The sequence below is a fragment of the Eumetopias jubatus genome, unplaced genomic scaffold, assembly GCF_037043125.1.
Source record: "Eumetopias jubatus isolate StellerSeaLion01/CBP00866 unplaced genomic scaffold, mEumJub1_p1.0 scaffold_1, whole genome shotgun sequence".
In the NCBI taxonomy this organism is placed as follows: Eukaryota; Metazoa; Chordata; class Mammalia; order Carnivora; family Otariidae; genus Eumetopias; species Eumetopias jubatus.
Window position 1 is genome coordinate 34,222,252 of NW_028274807.1, and position 5,745 is coordinate 34,227,996.

At 36.6% G+C, this 5,745-nt stretch overlaps 1 pseudogene; it reads left to right on the forward strand.

Annotated features, from left to right (window-relative positions):
• Nucleotides 1-4,832: 4,832 nt before the first annotated feature.
• On the forward strand, nucleotides 4,833-5,105 carry LOC114217288 (ATP synthase F(0) complex subunit f, mitochondrial pseudogene; annotated as a pseudogene).
• Nucleotides 5,106-5,745: the final 640 nt, after the last annotated feature.

A 5,745-nucleotide genomic window follows, 5' to 3' on the forward strand; every position in this document is an offset into this window, starting at 1 on the left:
TTTAAAAAATTGGAATCAGGGGCGGCTGGGTGGCTCAGTCGTTAAGCTTCTGCTTTCGGCTCAGGTCATGGTCCCAGGGTCCTGGGATCAAGCCCCACAGCGGGAAACCTGCTTCTCCCTCGCCCACTCCCCCTGCTTGTGTTCCCTCTCTCGCTGTGTCTCTCTCTGTCAAATAAATAAATAAAATCTTTAAAAAAATAATAAATTAAAAATTAAAAATTGGAATCAATAAATCCAAAAAGGAAAATTAAAATCACCCATAATTTCATTACCAAAAAAGTGCTATAAATATTTTGGGGAATATATTTTCCATGTGTTAGATGATGTATATGTTGTTTGTAACCAACTTTTCTAATAAGCAAGTTTTCTACCTAAGTAATACTTCTATGACATAATTGATGACATGCATGTGTACCTTCTATGAATCATATTTTACCCAATAAATTGCATATTAGTAGTGTTTCCAATTTTATTTGCTATTAAAACACTTCTATGAATATCTTTATCACTAAATCTTTAGACTCATTCTTAGACTCATGCTTAATTAGACTCATTCTTAGACTCATACTTATTTCCCCAATATTTTGAATGTTTTTTATAACCAGAATCTTTTGCAACTACAGTTTTGTCCTCTACCAAGTTATACCAATTTACACTCACTGCCAGCATGTAGTAACACTCATTTACCCCCGCATTAACCAAGTGTCATTTTAAAACAAAAAAATCTGCCAGATTAATAAAACAAAAGTTAACAGTCCAATAATACTTTAATTTTATTTCATCAATAGATAATTTAGAACATTTTGTCATGTTTATTGGTCTTTCATATTTTGGTGAGCAGATGGCCAACTCTTTGTCCATTATTAAGGTATTTGTTGTTTCCATTCATTTGCAATATTTCCTCATATTTAACAATGTCATTACTTTTCCATGTGTATTACATCTTTCCCACTTCATCCTTTGTACTAAAATTTGGTTGAGGTGTTTTTACCATGTGTAGATTTTCATGTTTCATGGTCAAATATCTCAGTCCCCTTTTTTTTTATGATTTATAGAGCTTTATTTTTCATGCTTGGAAGTCATTGCTACAAAAAGATCAGATAAATATTCATCCTTTCCCTAAGGTTTCATGGTTTTATTTTTATATTTAAAATATTAATCCATGTGAAAATTATTTTGTATAAGGTGAAGTATATGGGGGGAGGGGCGGGGGGGAGGGAGACAGAGAATCTTAAGTAGGCTCCACATGCAGCACAGAGCCAACGTGGGGCTCAGTCTCACAATCCTGAGATCCTGACCTGAGCCGAAATCAAGAGTCGAATGCTTAACCAACTAAGCCACTCAGGTGCCCCTGAAATAGATATTTTATTTTCACCCCTAAATCATTAATCACTTGATCCAACATTGTTCATTGAATTAACTATCCTTTGCCCACTAACTGGAGATGCCAGTTTTATGAATTACATAACTATTATCTATCTTAGGGTCTGATTCTGATTTTTCTGGTCTTTCCCTTTGATCATCTACATAGATTTTTTTACTGATTACTAGAAAAGACATCTCAAATAGCTTCTCATCAGAAAGTTTCTGGGTCACCCAGCTTTTTTTTTTTTTTAAAGATTTTATTTATTTATTTGACAGAAAGAGAGAGTACAAGTAGGCAGAGAGGCAGGCAGAGGGAGAGGGAGAAGCAGGCTCCCCGCTGAGCAGGGAGCCCGATGTGGGGCTCGAACCCAGGACCCTGGGATCATGACCTGAGCCGAAGGCAGATGCTTAACCAACTGAGCCACCCAGGTGCCCTGGTCACCCAGCTTCTTATTTTGAATGAATTAGGAATTACAAATTCTTGATGATTAGACATTTTAAAAGAATGAGAAATATCAAAAATGAGAAACTCATTCACTGGTGCTCAACCATGTAGAATCTGAAAGGAATGACTTTAATATTGAGATTTTTCAAAAATATTTGCCTAAAATAAAAGAAATCCAAATAGATGAGATATTCAGGCCTATCATTTGGATGATCATATTGTTAGTACTTTTTTTAAGTGCATAGAGTGATCATATAATATAAAAATCATCCTGGGGACATACTTTAGAATTACCTCTGAAGAGATATATGAAATACATGAAAATGTTTTACTAAAGCCACCATGCTACTACCACCTCTAGTAACAGGTAGATTATTGGCAGTGTTAAGTAAAAGAAGTTAGACAAATGTGATCAGACTCACCTTGAGAAATCAATTGACTATGGAACTCAAAGTTTTGAGATTTTTTTAAAGTGTAAGATTTTAATTGAAATCAAGGGGACAATATAAAAATTCACCTAAAATAGATCTCCCGACATATCCTTTTATTTTTTTAAATAAAACTTTCATAACAGAAGCAGCTATTAAAGTAATTGACTTGAACACACTAGGCTGCAAAAAGTTCCCTGAGGGGTTCACTCTATGTAACAGAGAATACAATCACACTTTGGATCCCCCAGAAAATACAACTCCATAATAAGTGACAATTGTTCATTAGAAATGATGTATTTCTCTTATTATCCATTTCAGTAGTGGGAAAGATATTAGAAAGTTTTACCAAGGTTAGACACCAGACTGTCAGAGTTGTTCCAGGAAAAAGAAAGCAAAGAGAATGTTCATCTTTCAAGGGTAGTCCTATTTTGCAGCCACTTGAGAAATGTAACACCTGCTGCCCCCAAAGTTTTTCCCACCTGCTAAGGTTGTAAAACAGACAGATTGGTCAGCCAGCTTAGATTTCACAGGGCAAGTCTGGAGTAAATAAGCCATTCTACTTAGCTTTGAAAAAAAAAAAAATCTATTGGAAGTGACAGAGTAGTTGATGAATAGAGATTATTTTGAAGTGTGCTGCAGAAATTGGCCTTGGTACAGGACTTTTTTAAAAACATTCTTCTGCTTTTTTGTTAGAATGTAGGAAAATTGTGCAATCTTGCCATAACCCCTTGATTCTTTTCCTCTGTTATGGAGATGGAACTTCCCAAGAAGGGAACCACACTCATGTGATTCACACCAAGGAAAGAAAAGTCAGCTGGTCCCCAGGGAAAATGATGTACTCTTCACTCTTCACCATAGTTTCCTTTGATTATTTAGGAAGCTGCCATTCATTAATGTGGCAGTTTTATTCCTGTAGGAGAAGAGTTACTTCTTAATTTCCTTCCCTATGCGTAGATTTACATTCACTGATCACTTCAAGGATAACAGTACCAATTTACCAAGACTCAAAAATCTGCCCAACTATATTCCTCTTCTTCAGGTATAGTGATGATAATCAAACTAGCAATAACATTTAAAAATTGCATGTAATGGGCGCCTAGGTGGCTCAGTTGGTTAGGCGGCTGCCTTCAGCTCAGGTCATGATCCTGGAGTCCCGGGATCGAGTCCCGCATCAGGCTCCCTGCTCAGCGAGGAGTCTCCTTCTCCCTCTGACCCTCTTCCCTCTCGTGCTCTCTATTCTCTCTCTCTCAAATAAATAAATAAAATCTTTAAATAAATAAATAAATAAATAAATAAATAAATAAATAAAAATTGCATGTAATATTAGTATAGCCAGGCCCCATTCTAAAACCTTTATGCATATTATGCAAATATGCATTCAATTCCCATAAACCCCTATAAGACAAGTACTATTATTATTTCCATTTTACAGATGAAGAAACTGAAAAAAGATTAGGCAACCTGTCCAAGATCACAAAATAGAAAGTGCAAATGTATAGAATCCTCATACTTGCTAGAATACAGAATACCATTCCTCTCTAGAGAATAGAGAAAGCTTCTAAAATCTTTCTCAACCCCCTCCATGCCTTACAAAGAGTACATATTATATGATTCCACTTATATGAAGTATCCATAAAAAGCAAAAACAGAAAGACAGAAATATATTAAGACAGAAAGTAGATGAGTTGTCACCCAGGGCTGTGGATAGAAATGGAGAATGACTGTTTCTAAAATTAGATTATGATGATGATGAATATACAAACATTCCTTGAACTATACACTTAAAACAGGCAAATCTTATGGTATGCAAGTTATATCTCAATAAAGCTTTTTAAAAAATATAAAAATCAGCCCACTATCCCAACCACTCTACAGGAGAAGGTAACACAGTTGTTCTTCCCCAATCATGAAGCGATGTTCCTGAAAAGGTATATCAATCCCTTGTGAACGACAAGTTCCTTTATGTCATATCATAGCATTGAACGTTCTCCTTTTTAGCATTTGCCAACCACAGAAATGCAGTTTCAAGGATATGAAGTGTCCTGAGTCTTTTTTCATCTTACTTTTTTCAGATATTCCACTGCCTTGCTTCTCTGATTTATTGCATGCAACCCATACTTCCTTCATTATCAGTAACTTACCTCTTAAGAGAATTTCAGTCAATGAGTCTAGGAAGTTTGTTTTTTAATTTTTCTTTAGGAAGATTTTAATTTCAATCTCTGACTAATTCAATCATCTTTTACTAGAGAGAGAAATCTGAGTCAACATGCTTCCCTAGAAAATGTATTATACAATTTTTCTATCTTTTGCCAACTCCTGTTTCACATTGTCATGTTCCTTTATGATCCCCTCAATTAGGTTCACATCTAAGGCACCTAGGTAAGTGAGAAAGTATCTTATTTTAATGTTGTTTTACCAGGATTTTCACTACCTGCTTTAGTAAATCATTCTAGGATGAAAAATCTTTATGCTTATCTCACAATTAAATTAGCCCTGCTTGAAAGAATTCCAAAGACACTAGAGGAGTTTTTAAAGGCTGGAAGGCTGGAAGGCTGGAGATTAAAAACATGAAAGAGAGAGAGGACACCAAGGACTCCAAGATGGCGTCAGTCATACCAGTGAAGGAGAAGAAGCTCATGGGTGTGCAACTAGGAGAGCTGCCCAGCTGGATACTGATGTGGGATTTCACCCCTAAGAGCACTGCTGGAGCATTTCAAAGAAGTTACTACCGGTATTACAAGTATGTCAATGTGAAGAAAGGGGGTGTCGCTTGGATTTCTATGGTGCTGGCAGCTTATATGCTTTTCAACTACTGTCGTTGTTACAAGGAACTCAAGCACGAGCAGCTACGCAAGTACCACTGAAGAGGGCCCAGTGTGGAGGCACATTCGGCATTCCTGACCATGACCTTTGCCTTGCACCCTTGAATCCTTTCACATGCTAATCAGAATTAACATCCAATAAAAGATGACTGGTTTAAAAAAAACACACACACACAGAAGATATTCCATGCAAATCACTAATATTCACAGAAATAGAAGCAGGAAACCAGAGCTCCACTGAGGGAACAAACATAGTGTGCAGCTTAGCAACACAGCCTTGGGAACTAGAGTATCTCCACTCTGCCTCTTTCTTCTGCCACTAATGAGTTGTGTCATTTCTGGACAAATTACTTATCTTTGCTATAACTTCCTTCCCTCATCTATAAAATGGACCTAAAAACAGGACCTGTAACTAAAAGATATTTGTGAACATTAAATGGGTAAATACATATAAAGCCTTTAAAATGCCGTCTGACGTAATTGTTAGCTACTACTATCTTGTAAATCATTGATTCTCAATCTGGGAAGGGAGGCATGTGTCTGAGTCACACGGCAAGCTCTGCACACTTTCCTCCTATCTTTTCCCATTCCCAAGCGATGTACTATGGGATAGGGACCCTCAAAGACTTTTAAACAGGGAAGTGGCATGGTATTTGCCTTTTACAGAAATCTCTCTAGGGGC